The 24870-nt window shown below is 34.9% G+C and overlaps 1 protein-coding gene across 1 annotated transcript in view; it reads right to left on the bottom strand.

Annotated features, from left to right (window-relative positions):
* GPC5 (glypican 5) overlaps window positions 1-24870 on the bottom strand; it is a 1397564-nt gene that overhangs the window by 438394 nt on the left and 934300 nt on the right. The gene's annotated exons all lie outside the window — the stretch shown is intronic.

The raw sequence follows: 24870 nt of genomic DNA, 5'->3' as shown, positions 1-24870 counted from the left end.
ATTGTGTCAAGAACTGTGAAGAGCCTGAGACTTAGCTATTTCAAGCTAACAAGTTAGCCTGCCAGAACTTCATGTATGTTTGTAGAACATACAAGACCTCTGGGTCAGGTGCAATGAGATTTTTAATCCTAGAAATAAAATATGAATGACCAAATCCTGTTACAGCTGCAAGGGCATACATATATACTTATACACACAAAACATACATTCATATACTGGATTGTGTAAAATCTGAGCTAGACTTTTCTAAATAGATCCAGGAATTTTAGGCACACAGGGAAGGCAGACTTCAACTGGTACCACAAACAAAATAAGTCCTTAACTCATAACTAAAACTTGGGCCACTTTTCCATCAATATTCAGGGATAGTATAGTGACTAGAATCTTATTTGACTGGGTGGTATTCCATGGTTGGAAGGCACCACTGTAATATCAAAATAATGACAAAATAGTCATCACAATCAAGTTAATCAATTAGATACTACTACTTTTAGAAAAGATTCATTTAAAAATATAAATATTAAGTTAAATTAATCTCTTAAATTCAACACCATTGTTGGTTCCAACATGTACTTTTGGCAAATGAAATGCTATATTCAAAGGTATCAGATGTGAATCCCTAGTTATTTCATGTTGAATTAAGTGTCTTAAGGGGACTGGATATACTCTGTTAAGTTCAGCCTGTTTGTAAATTTCATGCTCAGTTATTACTACAATCAATTATGCACAATCTTCTGACTTGCTTGTGTCATGACACACACTCCCACACATTTCATCATAAATATGGTTGGTTGACCAAAATAATGATGTTTCAGTCTTTGTTCTTTTTCCTTCCTTTATAATCGATGCCCAGGCATGACCTTTTCTCCTTTCACACACATGTCTATATCCCTTCCCCATAGTTTGCTCATGACTCAGTTCTCTTTTTCAGACATTTCTAACTTTGTCTTTATAAAGCCTTTCTTCACATCATATTTCCGACAGGATGTCAGTCCCTTTTAAAATTCTCCAATAAGTGCATTTTGTTTTTACCCAGAACAGAATCACCTTTTCTCTTTGACAAAAAGTTTCTGTTTCTTTCTGATATTTTAGATCTTTTTTTAGACTTCCCATAGGTTTTGGAAACCTTCCACAGAAGTTGTATCCTTTTAATCCTCCACCCCCCAGGATTGCCCAAATAAGTCACAATAAAAATCCTTGGGAGACTTTAATATGTATTCTTTGCTTTGCTCCAAGTTTTAATTGGATAAATTTAGTTTAATGCTAATACTGATAGCCAAACACATTGCATTTGTTGTGTACAGTTAATAAGATGTCCTTGAAGGATAATGCAATGGTTCCCTCTGTGCAGTCCCCAGCTCAGATCCTGACTCAGATTAACCAGATGTAACTGGAATAAGTTATTTAATATCTCTGAATCAGAGTTTTATCATTTCTAAAAGATGGACTTTATATTCCTAGAGATTTCTCTTAACTTTAATTTTTTATCATACTACAAAGGTATAAAGCTTTTCACTTTGAATGTTTTTCAACCTCTACAGTAGCAAGTTTAGGCTATAATGGTATTATTTAAAGTACCATTCTGTCTTCAAATCACCAGATGTAATAAATTAATAGGATCTTGGGAGAAAAGTTCATCCTGAAAGTAGGCCATTTTCCCAACATTTTTCTATTATGGCTCCAGAAAAATCTTGGTCATCTTAGTATAGAGAGAATATTTCTTCTGGTTTTCAAAATCTAATCAAAATTCAATGTCTCCTAAAATATTCTCACAAAGCTTCCTTTGTGAAGGATTTATACTGGACAGCACTCATCTTACAAAAAAATATTTACCATAGTAAAATTTATCCAAAGATGACATATTCGTGATAATAATACCAAGTAAATAACTGGTCTCTAAAACCAGGAACATCATCTGTTCCCCACTCAGAAGATTATCCAAAATATCTTCCTCTTGTAACTCATTCTAAGAGCTAGGCTTTACAGTGAAGATGATATTAAAGCTGTAATAATAAACAATAAAATAAATATCAAGGAAGATACAGAAGTCAGGAATAGATCCCAGAAGCAGATGTTCAATAAAATTGATAGCACTTGTCCCCATATTAAGCAGATTGTATTTTTTTCTTAAATAGCCATGTGCACTTCTTAGAATGGGATATAAACATTTCTTCTCATGAGAATGGGGTCCATGTTTCCTCCTTTTGAATTTGGCCTAGCCTGAGACTACTTTGTGATTTCTGAGGCGAGGTCATAAAAGTTGATTCAGCTTCAGCCTGGAGCTCGGGAGATGCTTATCTTGGAAGCCAGACACCAAGCTGTGAGGAAGGAGAGAGGCTACCTGGAGAGGTCAGATGGCCCTGTTTCAGCTGGCAGTCTTAACCAAAGCTAGTAATCAGCTTCCAGGATTGTGAGAGTGAGTGTGTTTTCAAATGATTCCAATCCTCATCTATCAGCTCACTTTCAGCCTTTGAGTTTTCCCAGCTGAGGTCCCAGACATCATAGGATATCACTGTTTCCTGGGCTCTGTCTGAATTTTAACTGACAGAATCCATGAGGATAATAAAATGTTCATGGTTTATGCCACTACGTTTGGGACATTTTGTTATGCAGCAGTAGATTAACCAGAGCACACTATGTTAGCCCAAATTTTTTCCTTTGACTACCAAGTGGGATATGGATCTATGGTCCCCTACTCCAGAGGATTAGTCATAAACAGCTTTATCTCTCATGTTAAAGGAAGGTGAAGTTATACTAATCACTTTACAACATGATTAATGCTTTTCTGCCTATTCACTGAAATACAAATTATACTCATTAAAACACCCTTTTATATAAATTATTCATTATTCTTCAAAACTCCTAATGAATTGAAAATAGTACACTTATTTGCTTTCTCAAACTTAATCCTGTTATTTACCAAAGGCTACATCAGCAATACACAATAAAGATTCCTTCACACTTGCCTTGCTTTTAACTTTGTTTATTTATAATCCATTTAAAATGCCACTGCCCCTCAAAACTCTCCGGGGGAAAAAATACTTTGTTTTAGATTGTTAGGTCACGTCCCTGGTATTTCTCTTTCTGCCTCATCTTGAAATTTCAGTCCCGAAATTCTCCCAAGTCTCTCTATTCGACATGATGGAACCAATTCCTCTTTATCCTTGTGTTGGACAAAGTGAGCCTCTGTCCATCTTACTGCTCTACTGCCCCATTTACGATTCTTTCTTCTCCGCTATGAGCTGAAAATTTATGGTTCATTGAGAGGAAGCTTCTATAGCTTCACAGATAACAAAATATTATTAACAATAGCTCTATGACCGTGAAGAGTAAAAATGAATCAACAAAATGCAAACTATTTTCTTTCTCAGTTGAAATACTAAAGAATAACGTGTAGATGAAATAGAATTACAAGAGACGACAGAATTTATTTCAGAAGTAGAATCCAACCTGCTAATATCATTTAGATAGGTTAGAATAACAAAATAGCTGGATCACTCATGATAAAAAATAGAGATTTTGGCTTCGGCATTAAAGTGTACGTTTATGTAACTTCTGCCTGTATCAGAAAACAGCAGAAAGCCATCAGCAGCCATTATTTATTAGGACTTTTCAACGTTGTAGATATTTGATTAAGGTACTATCTCTTCATTGCTTTTAATGTTTACAAAAATGCTACAGAGTAGATAGCAAAATCTTAATTTTCCAGATAAGAAAACTGAGGCCTAAAAATGTTAGGTAGAAAGCTAAGATCAAAAGACTGGTTACATTCATTTACATGGAACTCAGAGTTACTGCTTCTGTCACTTCAATTAAGATCCCCTTCGACAGCTAGTACAGTCACAGAAAGGTTCCCATTTCTTTCTTCTTTCAACATCATAGCCATTTTTAAAGCCACTGTTCTTCCACTTTGTCAAGATATAATTCCTAGGAGATTTATCAAGAAATGCTATAAACCTAACCAAAGATGTAAGAATAACAGCAGTCTGATTTTTATTGATAATACAGTAATGACACGGTATGCTATTGTTTGATATGATACTTAATTTCTTATTTAAGCATGTGTGAGTGTTTGAAAGAGAGAGAAGAGTGTGGGTTTTATCAGTGCCTAGTATACATTTAGTCACCCACCTATAGTGCTTTCTATCTAGACAGTATTTAGACAATATATTGTCAGTTGAAGGTAATTCCAAGATGCATTTAAAATACCTTATTCAATATCTTCATCCTAGTTCTTGAAGATCCCTGGGCAAAATATTACAACTGCATTGACTACTCATTTTAATTTTTTAATCACAGTTTTCAGAATTGCTCCCATAATTACTAGAGAGACTACACACCCATTTTTATTTTTAGTCTCCAATTTTCCAAGATGTGTATTTCATAATTTCACCTCTCAAAGGTATACTTGGCTGATCCTCGAGAACATTGTTCATGTATGGCTTTATTTTGGGGTGCACAGCTCATGTTTATTACTACCCAGAGGTAGATGTCATTCTTTGCTGCTTCTAAACCATCGATTTCCCTTACTCTTTCCAAACTCCCTGCTCCTTTAAAAATACATGACCTCAGGCACTTTCTCCTCTTTGGTATGATCTATTAACGTCTCAATTATTTATAATCCATTTATTGATTGCATCTGGTTTTCTGCTTTAACTCTGTATTAATTATTGAAGACATCAGCATTCATATAGAGAATCCATCTGGCACTTTGATCTCTCAGTTCTTGACCCCCTCAGCTTCAAGTACCTTGTCCTCCATACCTCATCATTCATGAATTGTCATCCTCCCAAATGCCAATAGTTCTGCCATCATGATCTCAAGCACTCCACCCTCAGTTGAATATTTCCTAGTTTTGCATTTCACTTACTATAGTATTCCCACTCAACCAGCTCTATCTCATGAGAACCTTCAATCAACTAACACTACTCTCTGTTCCACTCCCAGATGATAACCTTACCCCCTAATTCATAGGGAAAATCGATGTAATCACATAAAACAGCCTCTTATTTTACCCACCAAACTCATCAATCTGGTGGCCCTTAAATCTACCATTTCTTACCTTCTCAGTGTCTCCACTTTTATGAGTATTCTATTTTTCTCCTGCATCATACATTCTTCCCATTCTGTGGTTCATTATTATCAACACACAAACATGTCTCGGTATTAACCATCTTAAAACATTATCCTTTGATTTATTCTTCTCCAACTACCACCTAATTTGTCTGACATAGGACATTTCTCAAAATAACAGTCCTTTACATTCTTTTCTAATCTAGTCTAAAATTTTAGATATTTTTATACTGATAACTACTAAATATTTATATTTAGAGCATCTTCCTAAGCCATGGACTGAAAAAAAAAAAAATTCCAACTCCTCATTTATCTACTTTACTTGGAGGTTAATTGGCATCTTTTATTTAACCAAACTCTTGATTTTTCCTCGTACTAAACCTTCTCCAAGTCTTATCTTATTTTTCAGAAAGTACCACCTGGTTTCTCCAGCTCAAAAAATTAACGTATTAATCAGCTCAGGCTACCAAAACAAAAATACCTATAGACTGGGTGGTTTAAACAACAGAAATTGCTTTTCTGTCATGATAGCCACCTTCTTACTGTGTCCTCAACATGGCAGTTGGAGAGAGAGAGACCTCTCTCATGTCTTCTTATAAGGACACTAATCCCATTGTGAAGACTCCATCCTCACAATCACATATAAACCCAATTACCATCCAAAAGTTCCATCTCCAAATACCACTGGAATGGACTCAACATATGAATATTGAGAGACAGGACCTCAACATATGAATATTGAGGGATACACCTCAGTTCATAGCATCACAGTATATACCCTTGATTACTCCTTTCTGATTCTTCATATCAATCTACCTACAAAATCCAATCATAATAAATATCCCCATCTATTATCTCAAGACCAGCTCAAGCGATGTGATTTATCTAGGACACAACAGCTTTCTAAATAGCTTCCCTTCATATTCTAGTTAGGCTATAATTATTGCAATACTTTTAAAACTCAAAGGTGAAGGTCTAAGTCGGTTTGGGCTGCTATAACAAACTACCATAGATTGGGTAGCTTATAAATAATGCTAATTTATTTCTCACAGTTCTGGAGGCTGGAAATCCAAGATCAGGGTACCAGAATAGTCAGACTCTGGCAAGAACCCTCTTCTAGGTTGCAGACTGCCAACTTCTCATTGTATCGTCACATGGCAGAGAGCAGAGAACTCTCAGCGCTCCCTTTGATAAGGGTACTAATTCATTCATGAGGATTCCACCTGTGACCTAATAACCTCCCACAAGCTCCAAATCCTAACCATCAAATCAGAGGTTAGGATTTCAACATACGAATTTGGGTAGGATGTAAACATTCAGTCCACTGCAGTCAGAGTGATCATTTTAGATCCAGTCATGCAATCTTGTTTTCCTCTGCTTATTAAAGTCCTCCAGTATCTGTCTCAGCAGCTCTCCTTACGATGGCCTCACTTACCTTTGCTCAGATGATCAATTTAACTTAGTCTCCATCTTCTCTACTCTGGCCTTGCTTCCAAAGTTTGACTTTGTTCCTATATTAGAGCCTCTCCATTTGTTATTTAATCTTCTTAAGGTGCTTTTGCTACAGACCCTTGTACGGCTGCCTCAAGCTTTAGCCCAAATGTCACCTCTCCACCGAAGCTTCTCTGATGACAACCTTAGCTAAAGAGGATGCATCTTTAAAGGGCCCACACTCTACTATGTTGTTCTGAGTTGTTTTCTTCATTGCAGTCATTATCTCTTCTTTTTAAACTTATGTTTATGTGTTTACTGTTTGTGCTCAGCCATTAGGATAGAACCTCCTTGAGGCAGGAATGTTGTCTTTCTCACCATTTCATAAATAACACCTAGAACTGTGCCTACACACAGGGAGTAGTTAGTAAATATTTGCTGACTGGTTGATGCTTTTTGGCATATATATATATATATATATATATATATATATATATATATATATATATTAGAATCATCTAAAATGCAGTCTCAGAATAACAAGAGTTTAATTGGTTTGGGAAAGAGAATTTTAAAAATGTCTAAATTACACGTATACCAGACACCTATTGCCTAATACTAGTCAGCATAAAAGACCACTAACTTAAAAATATTTTATATAGTGTCTATCACTGATGCTTTGGCTTTTCATGTTAGGAAAAGTCACCATTTACTGTAAGAACTAATTTGTGCATTCATATGTTTGCAAAAACAAATCCCAAGCCATATATTTTATCTAAAATGATTTTTCTCTATAAATTCAATGCTGTCTAGTACTGATGATTCAGTACTAGATAATGTACTAGGATAATGGAACCCTTATTACTTAGGGTTCCATTATCCTGCATGCAGTCATAGCCTCTCTCATAAAGTTTGTTACACCGATTTACCAGCCATTTTCAGCAGGCTTTTAAGAAACTCTTCTAAAAAGTCACCATTCCTGCTGTTTAGATTTTGCTGAATTTTAATTATCTTCCTAATTCAGTGATTCTCTTGCTTTCATGTGTCTGAGAACCATATGGGTAAACAAAGGAAGGGGCACAAAAATTTGATTAAAATGTAGATTCTGTTCCGCCCCCCAATCAAACTCAGAAATGTACATTTTAAGTAAATACCCCAGATGATTCCAATGCAGGTGCTACATTGACTCCTCAAAGTAATTCATTAAGACAGATTTCTTGAAAACTTATCCTTTCTTAGTGGATAGCTGCATAACAACAATGTGTTGGTAGCTGGGAGCTTTAAAAATAAACTGTCCACTATAATACAAGAAAAGCATGTTTTCTTAGAAAATTTGGAAAGTGCCGAATAATAAGTAGCTGATGAATATCAGGCATAATCTTATGGTAATAGGTAATCATTGTTAACTTGAGAATATAACAAACAATATTAATGTTTTTCTATTTTTCTAAGCATATACTACGCGCCAGGCATTCTACAGGTGATATGTGAGCTAGATGGAAAATGTCCCTGTCTACATAGAGCTATGTAAATACTTTTTTAAAAAATTAGTACTATGCTATCAATACTTCTTAATGCTTATAAATTATTTCATTGTATAGATAAACCATAACTTTTAAAACTATCCATCTAGTGTTCAAAATTTAGGTCACATAATAGACATCTTTGTGAATAAATATTCATCCAAATTCTGGATTATTTTCATGATATCTTCTTAAAAGTTCAATTTCCAGAGTATTGGATAAGAAATACACAACAATTGGTCTGTAAAAAAAAAAAAAAAAAAAAAAAAAAAAAATGTCCTGCCAGTTTTCACTCTCAGAGGCAATAATCGTGCAGGTCTCTATTTCCCTCTGGGGAAAAGTGAGTATTTTAATTTTTAAAAACATGTTTTACCATAAAATTTAGATTTCATAAAAATCTAATTTATTATGAAAAATGTTTTCTTTTAAAATTATTTTATTAATTTTAAGCATTAGTATCTAATATGTATGTATGTATTATTATTACCATTTTTTGTACCTGGTTGTCATATAATTATGTGAATGGCATGCCTTGGAACTGTGCAACTTGGCTGCTCTGATACACCTGGCTTTTTTGTCTTAACGATTCTCCTAATAACGTGAAAATATTTTAATTTTAAATGACTTTCATTACAGATATTTGCATATGTACTATGTTAATCTTATCATTTTAATTTTATCCCATTGTTATTATGGACAGAAAGCATTTTCTTTTATAGAGAAAACAGTATACTTTTGTTCTCCTTTGTCTTTAATTTTTTCAACTCTTAACTTTTAATCTACAAAGGATTTATTTGTTGTAATGAATGAAGTTTAGATTTAAAATATCCCCCCCCAACACACACAAAGCTAGCCAAATGTCCTTAAAGTATTTATTGCTCTCGATTTATTCTTGCATCGGGATTTATTATATAGTAAGCTTTAACACATACAAGGAAATTGTTTTCTCAGAATTTTTTGAAGTCAAGGTTTGCCAGAATTCTTTTCTAGCTGTACGTACATTTTTGTTTGTTTAGTAGCATGATTTCACATTCAAAACCAAGGATCAGCAGGATTGATTACTAATGATTAGCTGTACAGGAGCATTCTTAAATTCTACCCTGGAGGTTGAAATGAATAAAGTAGATGTCAAGCCTTGTGTATGAATTTTTCTACGAAAAATGTCATACCTTTGGGTACACCTGGTATAAAATATAATGTGAACCAAAGATAACTCTAAGCTGTCACTACCAACTGATTATTGGAATATTTTGATGTTTCTTTTTATTCGAACTCAGTTTTGGTGATATATTTGAGCCAATAATAATCAGAGACCCACTCTTCTGACTGAATATTTGCAGGAAATAAGCCAGTAAGAGAACTAACTCCTATTGTAATAGTCCTGGGAAATAAAAACCAATCAGAGGCAAGCTGGCACCAAGGGAACCAGGCTTTGTGGGTGGACTCTATAAAAGGGCCAAGGCTCTGGGAGGGAGTGGGGATGATTCAGGGTACATCTTTGTTATTCAAGTGATGCTTTGAGAGTTGACTTAATTAGAATGATTTTCCTAGTCAAAGCGGGATAAACAAATAAGAATTTGGCTCATCTCAGCCAAGACATTGTCCAAGATAGGAGATCCTTATCTTTAGATCATCAGCACTTATCCTTTCTGACAGAGGCCATGAGACTATCATTAGTTTGGACCAGGAATGAAGACACCAGGAGAAGACATTTGGAATCAACTCTATGTATTTTTTTTTTTTCACTATGACGGTAATATGACCATTTCCCTGTTTTGTTGACTAGTACTCAATAAAACTTGGAGGTGGGAAACAAAAAAACAGATACAGACTGTCTGCAACCTAGTCAATATTCTACCTTGGTAATTTACTTAAACTTTTCTATCTGTGTTTTTCTGAGACAATAAAATTATATTCTAATACCTTTGGCAAACTTTTTTTTTTTTACTTAATTTATTATAAGTAGCATTTATTAGCATCTAAGGAGTAGGAGCAAAGAGAATTTGTATCACTAATTGAGATCTTTGGTTCTATTTCACACAAGCTTCTAAAAACAGGTGGACTAGGCTTGGATTTCCAGGTTAATCAGCTTCAAGGATGTGTCTTTCAAGATGACTTGACCCTAATGGAATCATTAAAAACAAAAACAAAAACAAAAAAAACTCCTAGTGACATCTAGCATTGATTTTCTTAATGAATACCTCTCCTAAGGCTTCACTAGGCTTACTTAGAGTAGATTCCTATATTTAATTGTTTTCCTCCCATCACTGTCAAAGTTACCTGGTAGATACTCACATATAAAGTTGTTAAACATTTTGTTCATGCTCTCACTCACCACTCCCTCAACACAGAGCCATTCACAAATTTATATCAGAGCTAAATTCCAAGAAATACTTTGCTCCCCCTGAGGAATTTGTAGATGTTCTTTTATTGGACAATAAGAATCATATAATGAATCACGTGCTGTTTTCTAGGGGAGGTAGTTATCTCATATGCTATTTACCAGGCAACTGCAATGCAACAGAGACTTATATAGGATTTAGGTCTTTAAGTTAGCAAAGAAGGCAAAAAAATATATAGTCAAAGTCATCCTTAAAAACCTTCTAGCTGGGTTCCTCCTTAAAAACCAACCTTCCATGTTTCAAAACACAAACACAACCAGCGTCTTATCCAATGTTGAAAATGATTGTTATTTCATAGATAAGTACTATGTGAAATTGTGTTATATTTATATCCAGACTCCAAATTCACACACTGTTCAATAAGATGCTTCCACTATGTTAGGCATCTTGAAATGGATGCGTGCAGATAATGATCAGAAGAGCAGGTTCAGATCTCCCATCACAAATTTATTATGGCCATTGGTGGCTCAATTTCCAGCATGGTTTAACTAGTTCTCTTTCTTGCTTCTTTTCACAGCTCCCCTATTGTTAATTCACCATAGTTAAGTAGACAGATGAGTCAAGTGCACTGCAACTTGTATAACCTACAGTCTATTTGTATACCCATGTTCCAGTTTTCTAGTCTTTGAGCCTCTATCTTGCATTTACAGTTACTGAATTTCTAATTTACATTACTTTTGTTTTCTGGATTGTATATAATATCATATGTGATTGAAGGTGGGGTGAAAGATAGGCAGAGAAACACATGTAAAGTCAAACATGCAAACAAATACATAAGACTAACGCATAGGAATCCTGAAAAGGGGGAGGTGCTCATTATTTTCCAATGCACAATGTGATAAAACATTTTAAGAATAAATATAATTTTCCATTATCAAACTTACAAAATATTTTTATCTAGTCTTCCGTCTAAGAATAAATGGAACTATTAGGGATTGAGAAAGATTGACATTCTATGAGAACTATAAACATTTTTTTTAAATATAAAAAGCAGATTGAACCTTTTGAGGAAAACACAGCAGAGGAAGTCATTGTGGTGGCAATACAGCTGACATCTTTTGGAGGAACCACAGAGAACAGGCTCAGAGTTGGCGTTGGCTTGTGTGGAAGGTGGAAGGAAAAATTGGGGCTAAGCAGGGGTATTCACCGAGGGTCATAATACTAAGTGACATGCTGCACTCTGCCTTCCCCCCATCCCCCTCCTGCTTTATTCACAGGACGGAAGGCCTGGCTTGTACTCCATGTCTGGGGAGAAGATAGGGAAGAGGCTCTTCACTAAGTAAACTGAAAAAACTTCCTGGAGAACTGAAGCATCCATTGTGAGTCTGGGTCCCTCAAAGAAAAGCATTCCTAAATCTGGAATCACAGAAGTGTTCCTTATGCAGTGCTGTACTGCTTGAAATAGAAAGTACCCATCAAGATGGGGACTAATTGAATGAATGTAGATATACTACAATGTAGTGTAGAGTTTTAGACAGCCATTAAAAATAGTAGCACAAGGTATTTGTTTTTCTCTGACTTATTTCACTCTGTATGACAGACTCTAGGTCCATCCACCTATGTTTAAAAAATAAATTAATTAAACATTCTTAAAAAAAGCACAATTGTAACTGTGTAGAGATAATATTAGCAAGATGATTTTAGACGAAAAAGCAGAAAGCATGGTATAGGATAATATTAAATAATATGCTGTTTGAGAAACAACTTAAAATGAAGATAGGTAATAAATATTTTTAGATAATTTGTAGTTTATGTATTTGGAAGGGAAAAGCATTGGAAATAGATCTGAGGAAAATGAACTGAACCCTTTTCTTTCCTAGTGTGGAGCCAATAGACATTGTCTACTGTTGATAAAAATAAAACAGACATGTTGTTTAGAATTATGGGCATAACTACCAGAAGGAAAGCAAGGATAATTTACTCTCATACAGACTATAGGAGATAAATTAATAAAACAGGCTTTGAAATCTGACCTCCTGGTTTTAAACCTGGATAGCCATTCCCTAGTTTTATGACTTTAATTAGGTTAAAGTCACTTGTTTAATTAGGTCACTTGTTTTCTCACTGCTAAACAGGTGATAAAAATAGAATCTTTGTCATAAGGCTGTTCTGGTCACTTTTCTTGGTGGGGGGATGGGGAGCGGGGATAAAGAATGAAAAGACCTCGACCCAGTACCTGACATACAGAAACTAACCAATAAATTTTGGAAATGTCAGGTAACACTATTATTTGAGAGGTGTGTCTATGCGTGGGTAGAGGTGGAAGACACTGTATAGATTTAACTTAAATGTTTTTCCCGTCATGATTTACCAAAATAAAAATTTTAAATCTCATAAATAAGGATGTTTGGGAAACCAAGTGTCCGTGATACGAAGTAACAGAGAACGTAAGCCAGCGGTGGAGATTTATTGGGTGGCCATCATGGGGAGGGGAGGTTCTCTTAGGTTCTTTAACCTAAGAGACTGGAAACTTGAAATAACCATGAACAGAAATAGATAATCTTGGCTGGAGATACAGTTTGGGATAAGCAAAGGCTTAATTATAGATGTTGAACTTGAGGGGTTGTCAGCCTATATACATAGAAATATCCAACATTTATTTATCCCTCGAATCAGGGGCTGTGTCTTAATCATCTTTGAATTCCCACCACCTGGTTCACATATCTGGAATACAGTAGCACTCAATATATGTTGAATGAATGAATGTCTGGTTGAATGGATGGCTGGATGAATACTAATGTAAGTATCAACTATACAAATGTGACAATGAAACCAAACAGTGTGTAAGCAAAAGACAGGAAGTCATAGGGAATACCTATATTTAAAGAAAAGTAAGCAAAAAAAGAGACCAGTGGGAGAGGCACCACATGATTAAAAGAAAACCAGAGAATATTGCATGAAGTCATGGAAGAAGAGTTAACTTACTAACAGTATTTGAGCATTTTTGTTTGTTTTCTTCTCTTAGGAAAAAATGAATGTCCCCTGCCTTTGATAGAGAAATTGAACAGAAAATGTCTCTGTACCGCAAAATATAAAAGCATAATATTTCTATAATAAAGATAAGGCTGCTTAAAATTCTGTTTTCATAATTTAAAAATTAATAGTGCCTGTCAAATTGAGTGTTTGTGCTAATTATAAACAATTGAAAAAATGCATAAAATTGGAAGTTAGAATAAATAATTGGTTTAACTATAATGTTTTGATTACTTTTGAGTTTCAATAGTTGTTATATTAAACTGATTTCTTAAGAAGTCATTACCCAAGACAGATATTCATATCATCAAAGGCATTTATGTTTGTTAAAGGCATAATTATTCCTAGATTATATTAAGAAGTATTCATACATTTCTCATGAGGCAAGAACATTTGATACATTTTAGATTTTCATATTTCAAATTGTGATCTCGATATATGAATTCATTACACAATAATACATAGATATTTATATTTGGCAACATACACACATGGAAATGATTCCTTTAATATTCTGAATTCATGGTGGATAAATTTTTATCCTTTTATTGTGGCTCTGTTACTGGGTCCTGTGCAGTCAATGCATGCTGTCTGAGCCATCGTCTCAGTGCAGCCGGTGATAGATCTTCGGGATGTAACCTCTTCTTTGGCTATGCAATCAAACATGCAATTTTACTACTAATGATGCTCCTTAGGCTACAGGGATATGAAATGGGTATTTTCAAAGTGAAGTTGCTAAGTAACATTAAGAAAATTGCTATGAAAGCAAAGTTAATGATCTCAGTTGGTACCATTTAGCTAAGGCATTTAAACTAATAGAGGCATCAGGTTGAATTTACTGGAACTCGGCATGTCCTTTGCTTTGCTTTGTTGGAGACAACTTCATTCTCCAAACAACCATAACAGTTAGTGCTTTTGGTCTCAACTGCTCAGCAAAATCAACAAATTAATATACCATGCAATTATGGGATGGTTATTATTCCCATTTCAGTATTAACAAAATAATAGGCAAGTAATGTGATTTGATGGGAAAGTAAGAAATTAAATGAATTAAGAGAAAGGAAAAACACTGAAATTTGTTGATATTAGCAAGGCAACATTCCTAGCTCTGTCTTATATACTGAAAATGTGTTTGATGCAAATACCTAATACTTGAGAAATTCTTAAAATATTTTCTTCCTGGATTTTAGGTTTCAGCCAGTGGTAACACAAAATACACAATTCACAAATTAGAAGTAGGTGGTTCAAACTGGCTCACTGCATTTTGCTAATGAAACTCTTGTACTATTGCTGTGTGAGAAATTTTGGGATACAAGTAGTCAAATGGCTTACAGAATATGTCCTTGGGCCCTGAAATTGTGAAAAATGGCCACACTCTTTGTCATACAGCCTCCAGAAGATGGAACCATCACTTTTTTGCAGGGTTCACTGAGAGACTATTGCTCAGAACCAGTCTTATGTACAACCCATGCTCATCTAATACAAGAAAGAAGAGAATAAAGGCAGGGTAAGAGACTAGCTTCACTTTTCCCAAGGGGAGAATGGAAGGAAATGCTTACCTTTCCAAAAAGCCAAGTGTCTGTAATGGTGGTGGTGGTGGTGCAGGGTGCTTAAAGGAATCTCTCCTGAAGTTTCGGGGTGCAAATACCTAAGGGAAATTGGCCTCTTGATTTGGGCTGGATGCCTGCTCAACAGTGGAACCCACTGATTCATCCCAGTGTAGAGTTCTTGGAAGAACATTCTGGGAACTTGTGTCTAAAGTGTGTTGTCCTTGTTTAGACCTCATCTTCTATTACAACGGGAAGAAGAAAACAATTCAGATGTATCCCCTGAAGTTTAGGGAGATCTTTCAAACTAAGTCCAGAGCTCTCTTCAGTTCTAGAGAATTCGAAGACAGGAGGCTCTGGAGTGATATGTATAAACAGGGCTTGAAAAAAATGCTGGTAAGTTTTGGTTGGGAATAATATGGAGCAACCTCCAGTTCACGTCCTATTTCTACACAGTCCTTAGAAAATTAAACCTTCCTCGCATGGTTTTACAGTTCTAGTGATAGAGTGTGGAGGACCATTGGCTTAGTAGAGAGGCAGGAGCTGTGAGACTTCAGAATGTTAAACCCTAAGAAGGAGCTGGGGTGTGTATTCCTGGCAGGGCCACTTCCTGCAGTAGGAAGGTGAGGTATTCAGTCACGTCATACTTGGAGTGAAGGTGATATTCACATCACCAGTAGAGAGACTATCTCAGCATTAGCAGAAACAGACAGAACCCCAGTGCAACAAAGAATAGCTCCCACCCCACCAATGGCATAAATATCTCGATGTCCCTCTCCCTCCTGCCTGACTCCAAACACAGAGGGAGCCAGTAGCTGAGGGAGGTGGAGTAGAGACCACTTTCCCTTTCCTCTGATCCAAGCAATCAGCACCACAGCTCAGGAGGAACAAGGAGTACAATTTGAATTAAGTTTGCTTGGAAGTCTTTAACATTAACAGGATTTTGTCTTACATTTAGAAAAGAAAACGTACTCTAAACCAAACATCAAAGGGTATTTATGGAACTTGGCAAAGATGTCATCAAGGTACCTACTACATACAGTGAGAGACATGACAACATACAGCTGAAAGGAAGGATTGAGGAAAAACTATCAAGTGAATTCAGGTTCATACTATAACATTTGGGAACTTCTCACTAAACTGGTTCCATTCTATGTGTGACTAGTTACCATAATTTAGCAATAAGGAAATGAAAACTATGTCAATCTGTGAATCAAAATTTTCCAACAAAATATTGTTAGGAGATTTCACTTAGAAGAATAATTGAAATACTACTACCTATGTTTAGGTTGCATATTGAGGATATTTTGGCTTGAAATGAATGAATCCAAAATAATTTTGTGCTAGACAATGAAGCCTTCACCAGAAAACAACGTCTTGATGTGCAATGTGTCCTTATAGAGCATCTCTCTAGAAAATGGTACAAGAGTTCAGCCAATAGAAATTTGACCCCTATACCTTTGACTGGATTGGAAGAAATATGCTAAAGCTTACTGCTTTGTGGACTACAGGAAAATTGCAGATGATTTTGAACTAATAAAAAGGAACTGAGTGGAAGAAGGTGGGGTGAGGAGGATTATTAAAAGGTTTGAGCTTTGGCAGTAGGTCAAATACAGGGCTTGACCCTGATCCATCCATCCTAGTCAGATAGCCATCTAAGAACCAAAATTCTTTAGAAGAGCCATGTCCTTCCTGAAGGGAAGAATATCCAGACGATCCCAAGATACAAGAATAGGAGATGAAGACAATGATCAACCAGGGGACGCTTTGGTCGTTTCTGAAGAAACAGAGTAAATTAATCTTGCCCTTCAAATTCTCGGTGTAAACAATGTTTATAAATGTTAAACCATGCTGGTGGACTAGGGAGAAATTTCAGTTTGCTAGTGCAGAAACCACTTCCAATAATTGTCAAACGGTGCCAAGGAATCAAATGACTATTTTTTGAATGTAAGGTAGTGTAAATGTACCAATTAAATAAAAGGACAGAATCTAACATTATTATATATACCACCTGTAGGTCAAAAAGTCTATGTGCCTAATCTGACATTTCAAGACAAACATGAGTTTGACAGTATTAAATTCATTCTTCATTGAGGAAACTGAGGTTTAGCATTGGCATTTAATAATATTTAACGTTGACCATTTCACTTAGATTCTGACAGTAGCAACAGGATTCAATCAGAAATTCTGTTCTAGCGATTCATCTCTTTGCAGTGTACAAAGTATTTTAGCAAGGAGTCACTGTTTCAGAGAGAGTGATGTGTTATGAAAGGAAGAAAAAGTCACTTATTACCACCAGAATACGCAATAACAAAGCTTATCAGTTTCTCAGCTGAAAAAAAAATACAGCTTGGTCTTGCCTGTGGCCTGATGAAGGATGCGACTTGTGTCTCATTGTTATGAAAGCTCAGATTTGTTTTCCTGTAGTGGCCATGTTCCCTTGATGACCCAGGTGGCAAGCTTATTGATTTTTATGACTAAATGAGTTGCTGCAGCTTATATGCATAACTAGTCTTCAGTGCTTCCCTGAGTGAAACTGACAGTTCATTTGATTTGGTTTGCATAGTCTTGACCATTGCTGTACACATTTTATAAGCAATGTGAGAAAAAAGTTAATTTTCTGCTGTTTACATGAGGCAGGCAGTGTTTACTCTCCAGGGCCGGGGATGGGCTCCACTGAAGGTGTGGGAGAGTGGGTTGGTATTTCCCTAGCAATAATCTTATGCTTTCTTCAGGTAAGAGCCCTATGGATAAAATGCTTTCTTTCCTGTGTATCTCTACCCAATTTCGCTAAGTATTTCTAGCAACTTGCCTTTCATCCTGTTCAACATACAAAAGTTGACAATGAAGCAAAATGGTTGAAAGCTTCAGCTTGATCTGTCCAATTCCCATGGGCAGAGATTAATTTCTGAGAAACTCAGACTAAAGTATAATTTGTTGCTCCAACCTAAATTCTAGCATTATGCCATCAGACTAAATGTAATATTTTGATGAAAAATTGTTCATATTTTCAAAGATACATTCTAGTACCTTTCATCATCAAATGGAGGGGTTAAAGTAAATTACTGTATCACTGCTATCAATACATAATACATACATAATATGTAATATCATTGCTATCAAAGTTCCTTTCCCTCATACAGACACATTTCTTGAAGGACCTGTCTATATCTGCTTTCTCTATGTCTTTCATTTACATGTAATTTATGGCTAAGTATGTCTCCAACCTGCCCCTTTCCACAGATATGTGTCTTGCAAGTTCACCAACAACCTCCATGGTGTTACATTCAAAAGGTCTGTTTCAGTACATGTCTTACTTGAGCTCTCATCAGCATCCAATATTGGCTCATCTTCCTTGATATGACCCAGAGCCCCTCAGGGTGTGCTTCTACATGTGTTCTCATCATTCAGTCCCTTCTGCATAGCCCATTACCATGGCTTCAATGACCAGGCCTCTTATTTTTTTCAACTTCTTTTTTCATGTTGGGAACTTCCACTCAGCATCAGATTTATATCTAATTAAATCCTCAACACCTTGACTTGGATATCACACAGACACTTCAAACTCAGTATCTCAAACCAAACTTACGACATTGCCCACTAAAACACTGGTCCTGGGTCTGTGCTCTCTCTCAATCAATAGGATGTTCATTCAACCAATCATACAAAGCCAGAATTATTCTGAAACTTCTTATTCCTTATATCCCACATCCAATTAATCACTAGAAATATATAGTTCAACTTTCCAAATATATCTCACACCTATGGTCTTTTTCCTGCCTTTACCACTGTCTTCTTTATCTTTAGCCTCCACTTGGATGGTGTTAATTATTTTCTAACTTGTCTTTCACATTTATTCTGAACTTCCTCCAATTCACTCCACCCTCTGGTGAGTTCCTTTAAAAACCTTTCTTCTGTTTAAAATCACTTCGAATTGTTGGTAGGATAACATTTTTAAAAACATGAACATGTTATTACAGTGCATGCATGACCTCATCCCTGCCCCCTGCCTGGCTTCTCAGCTTTACCTTCTCCCTCTCACCCTTCATTCTCTGCAGTACAGATTCCCGCCTTTCATTTCTCTCTGTTCTTTAAATAGATGCACCCCTCCTCTCCCAGCTTCAGGGCTCGTGCAAATATTCTTTCTTCTGCTACATTCCAGCCTCACTTAGAGCAACCCCTACTCATCTTTCTTATCTGAACCTAAAAATTCTATCTTCAAAAATCTAACCCTAATTCAGTTCTTCCGTAAGCTTTCAAAGTACCCTGTACTTCCCCTTCGTAGTTTTTAATGCTTTTAACTGGATAATAAATTATGTAATAAGCAGTTTATTATCTGTCCCTGAAATAAAAATGTGAACTTAAAGGGGAAAGAGACCTTGGTAGTCTATGTTAGTAGATTCTCAGAACTAGCATGGTGTCTGACCTGAGAAAGGCAACTCAGGAAGTATTTTGAATTAATGAGTCACTGACCCTCCAATTCACTTCTTGATAATTTGATTTAGCTTCTATGTACAATTTATAAAACAGGGAAAATTAGAAACAGAGTTAGACCAGGAAAAGTTGAAAATGGAAAAATCTTGGTAGATTATGATCCAATCTTTAGTTAGAACCCACAAATGATGGGAAACATACTTAGTATTTTGTAAAAATGAGGAGCCCAGCACCCCCCTCCTACTATTTAAACTCTCAAATAAACCTCACCTCGGCCTCCCGTCTGTTTCTGCCCTGTACAGGTGAACCCTGATGGTCTAGGTAAGTTTACTTCATACTTTTTACACAGCCTGTTTATCTGAATTCCTTGCTTTTACCTGAGCCGGTAGCTCACTGTTAACTATGGTTATCACTGCTGCAGTCCGTGAGAAAATCACTCCTGTTCCATCTACCCTTTATCTTTATTCTTGGTCCATCTTATAAGCTCTCATCTGCCCCACCAGTCCATCATTCATCTCACCAAAACATGCACAATTTAGTTCTCACAAAAGAATAGAAAGTAACTGATACTTCTGAGTCAGTAAGCATAGAAAAAGCCAAGACGGGGTTTGGGCTTTATCAAGTATCCACATTGTTTTGGGGATAAAAGCAGAGTTGAAATCATTAAGTAGGAAGCATGCCTGTTTACTGTGTCTGGCCAATAAAATAAACTTGATTTACTCACTTTATTCTAGACTTAGATGGCAATCCAAACTGTTTCAACCCAAACTGCTGATAATATTTAAATTTCAGGGCTGCTTGACTGTCAAGCAGAGTTAAGGGGCTGTAAAGCCAATACTGTATATAATGCATGACTTATAGGGAACTCCAGGGTAGAGGGAACAATACTAGATGTAGAGTCAAGAGATTAGGATCTCATCAACTTTCAACACCCCCTATCACCTCCCGGTCCAATCTGACTTTGGAGAAGTTGCTCAAAATTCCTGTGTCTCAGTTACCTTTGTCTGTAAAATGGAAATAGAAAAATGTATTTCAGTTGATAGCTTTGAGAACTTAATAATGCAGCTAAAGCATTTGGCACATATTAAGTTCTCCATGATTGTTTAATGTAAATCATACTTTGAATGCCACATTTATCTGACAGTAATGTATCTACTACTGGAAACATCTGGTAGACCTGACAGAACTTCTTTATATTTCTTACTAGAAAATACACCAATGTTTGAGTATTAATCTGGCGAAGACTTCAGCAAAGTAATGTGTTCACAAACTGAAATCTATATATCAGTGTGTCTATCTACAGATATACTTATTAACTGTGAATTTTGGTAAAGAAGTAAAATATTATTAAGTTATTTAATACAAGGTTTGGTAAACTTTTTCTGTAAAGGACTAGATAGTAAATATTTTGGGCTTTGCAGACCATGTGGTCTGTGTCTCAGCTACTCAACTCATAGTGCAAAATCAGCTGTAATAATTCTTAAATGAATGAATATGGATATATTTCATTAAAACTTACTATAATATTTTATCACTATACTTAAATTTAAAAAAACAAAGAACACAGGAATTTTAAGTTTACGTGTCATGATATGTTCACTTGTGAAGTTTTTCAACCATTTAAAAATGTTAAAAAAAAAAAAAAAAAAATCCCTAGCTCACAGGCCATGTAAACCCAGGTGGCAGGCCTGATTCAACCCACAGGTGCTAAGTTCCCACTGGGTACACTGTATCATCTACTGAATTATGATGTTCATTTTCCATTCACCCTCTGTTCTTCATAAAAGTTCCATAAGCACAAGGTTGTTTTATTTTCTCATGTATTCCAAATGCCTTGAGCAATGACTAGCATAAGGTAGATAATTATTTGTTAAATGAATAAATGTTTTTTTCCTCTCCTAAACTTTTTATGACAGGAGTTTCTAGCAAAACAAGAGTTTTTACTTGCTCTTTGGTATGTCCTCACAGACACAGAGAATAGAAGATTTCAAAAGGTGAATTTTGACTCAGTGATTGTTACTCCAAAATAATAAAAACCATGGAGTTAACAGATGTATATGCTAAAGTTTAATCACTTGTAGGTGTATGTGGTTAGAAAGTATGCACTTATATACACACAGAAATATAAACACATATATGTATATGTATACATATACATGTATACATATGTACATGTATACATGTACATATACACAACTATTTTTTAAACATATACAAGTTCTATGTTGGTGCTTACACTTTGCAAAGCTAATTTTTATGTGGTTTTACAATTGTTATACAAATTATTTTTTTGAGTATGATACTTAAACAGATGTTTCACCAGGGCAGTTAAATGGTAATGACACTAATTAATCACAAAGTGAAAACACATTCACCTTAGAAAAATCAACACTATTAAACTCTAAGAGATTAATTGGCTTTATTAAAAAAAAAACATACAGCAACATAATTATCTTAGGACAATGTCAAATGTCCTGTTGAATCTATGTTTGTACTCAATAAACATAATGTCTAAACCATTTACCATAAATTATAATCCCCACTGATAATGAAAGGGAAAAGAAGAATGCTTTCACATAAAAATGTTTACATAGTAAAATTTCTCAGAAAAAAAATCCTAAAATTTGTGCAATCTTTAAACTTTTATATTTGATTATCTGTCAACTTTTTGGAATGGATGTTTTATATTGTAGATAAAAAATTGGCCATATATAATTTACAGAAAACTTGATATAGTGTCACTATTTCAAGTATTTTCTGATAAAAAAAGTAGAATATATTCAGCTGTCAGAATTATAACACATCTTTAATAAAATGGGAAGTAGACAAAAAGTAAGTAGCTTTTAAAATCATTATATGATGGAGTTACTGCTATGAGATTTATTTAAATGGTATTAGCCTAAATCATAATTTAGAACTTGCAAATTTATTGTCATAGTTGAATGCTTGAGGAGGAAAATTTAATCCAATTTTAAACTCAAGTTAATTAAAAGTTTTTACATTATTTGCAACAAAAGTGTTACTAACATTTGGCACTCCTTGTGCATCACAACAGTTCTCAATCATAGCCTTTTAGTGTTTCTGTTATCACTGCTAGAAAGCCTAGAAAATTCAGTGCTCATTTCTCCTCTGAACTGGAAAAAGGCATTAAGCTTCATGGGTTAAATAAAAGGGCCAATTTGCACAATGCTTTGAACATATTTAAATGCAGCATCTAGTTCCCCTTCTAGTAGAAATGTCATCATCAAATGAGTGAACAGGGCAAGAATGCTTGAGTCACGCCTGGCATAGTGAGTGGCATCTGTATAGTAGGTGATTGATTAAAGGAATACTTGGAGATTAACTATTTTGAGTTTCACATTTTGAATCATAGCATTAAAATGTATCAGCTGTCATCTGTTTCTTCAGATGCTGCCCTCCCCCCGATTTCTTGGCATTGCTGATAGTCATCTGGCCCCAGCGTGAACATGGTCAGTGCCGACTGTACACTAAAGAAACCCTTCACATTGTTTCTCTTTTATTCATTGGTGCTTATTTTGGCCTAAGCAATATACTACAATACTCTGCAAAAACATCAATTATTAAAGAAAACATGTTTAATCAACTAATACATGAATAAATCATTACTGCAACATGTTCAAATAATATGCTATTATTCATAAGTTGGGAAAGCCCCTCTGTACATGTACATACACACACACATTATGTCTACATATATAGGAACATAATTTATGAATTGTCTCGTCTTTTTTTCCTCCTTGACTTCATAGCTTAGAAATTGATCCTTGCCAGTATTTATAGTTCTGTGCCATTCACTTTAAAGGCTGTAGTTTAGATATATCATAATTTATTCACTTATGACTTTATTTATGGACACTTAGTTTGTTTTCCTTTTTATAGTATGATACACAATTTTGCAGTGGACATTCTGTGCTTACACTCTTGTAGGAATGTGTGACGATTACCCTAGGATAGATTCCTGGTGAGAAAATCCCATGTCAAAGGGGATGCATATATTAAATTTGAAAATAGGGCTAAATTTCCTTTCAAAATTGCTTTACCTATACAGTCTATGATTGGTTCAATTATTTTGTATCCTCATTTGCAGCAGGTATTATCAGTCTTTCTGTTGATGGTCAAGTATATAAATTAAAATAACCATTATTGTTTAAATATATTTCTTAGAATATTGTGAGGTCAAGCACCTGTTCATATATGAAAATTTTTATAATTCTTGTTCTGTGAATTGTGTGTTCTTAATCTTAGAACTTTTTTTTTTAATTGGGTATCTTTCTTTCATTGTTTCAACGGTGATAATCCTAAACCTATTATATTTGTTAAAAATATTTTCTTCTAATTGTTATTTATATCTCCAGTTATATTTTAGCATTAAGGAATACTTAATTTTAGTTTTGTCAAATATGTAAATATTTGCATTATGGCATCTGAGTTTTTTTTCTTAGTTAGTAAGGTCTTTCTCATCAAATATTATAAGATTATTTTCCACTGTTATTTCTTACTCTTTGAACATGTTTAATTTTAGCTTTTGACTTCCTCTGAAATGTGTGAGGCTGTATGGTATGAAGATGTGTGGTGTAAGGAGGGTGTTTATTTACTTACCAATGAGTAGACAGTACTCAAAACATCATTTATTGAATACAATTCCTGTTTTAAAATGACAACTGTCATAAAGTATTTCTTGATGGAAACTGTATTTTTTTTCTATTCATGTATATATTACTCTGTTTTTTCTATTATAGGTTAATGAACTGTTGGTGTACGTAGCAAGGAAGGACTGCAATCATTGTACTTTAAAAAAAATTTTTCTTGTTATTCCTTCACATTTCTTTATCTGTATAAATCATGGAATCAGTTTGTTGTATTTCATAAAAAAAATCTTTTGGGATGTTGATTTGTATCACAGAGAACGTGTAGAAAAATATACATTATATATAGAAAGAAAGGAACGAGAAAAATTGTATATTTATAATGACAAGATCTTAAAGGGTACTCAAGATTTGTACAGAGAAGCTGACACACCTTACAAGATGCCAGTATCCTGCTCACTGGGCTTGAGATGCTACCCTGTACTTACACAGGTGTGGATTGGACTCAGAGAATTACTCGCAGGCAACTCAAATAAATAAAGCAAAATGCTAATATTTTAAACTTATAATGTAAAGGAAAATTGAATGAGTTAGGCCCTGGTTTCCTCTGCATATCATATTGTCTCAATGTAACAAGCTTCAGGGTAACACAAATTATAATCAAAAAGTTGATTGAGCATGAAATAAGAACAAAGGAAATTCATTATTTAATTCAAATATTTAATGATGCAATGGATCCAACTATTCAATAGAGATTCACAAACCACTTGGTTTGGACAGATAAATTCCCTGTGTCAAGTTGCACTCTCTCATGGACATCCTTGGAGGCCTCTTGACAATATTTGCCTTTTCCACATTCACATTTCTATGATTCCATTTT

Source organism: Physeter macrocephalus, chromosome 13, assembly GCF_002837175.3.
Source record: "Physeter macrocephalus isolate SW-GA chromosome 13, ASM283717v5, whole genome shotgun sequence".
Lineage (NCBI taxonomy): Eukaryota > Metazoa > Chordata > Mammalia > Artiodactyla > Physeteridae > Physeter > Physeter macrocephalus.
The sequence above is the reverse complement of the archived record's forward strand: the minus strand, read 5'-3'. Positions and strand labels throughout refer to the sequence as shown.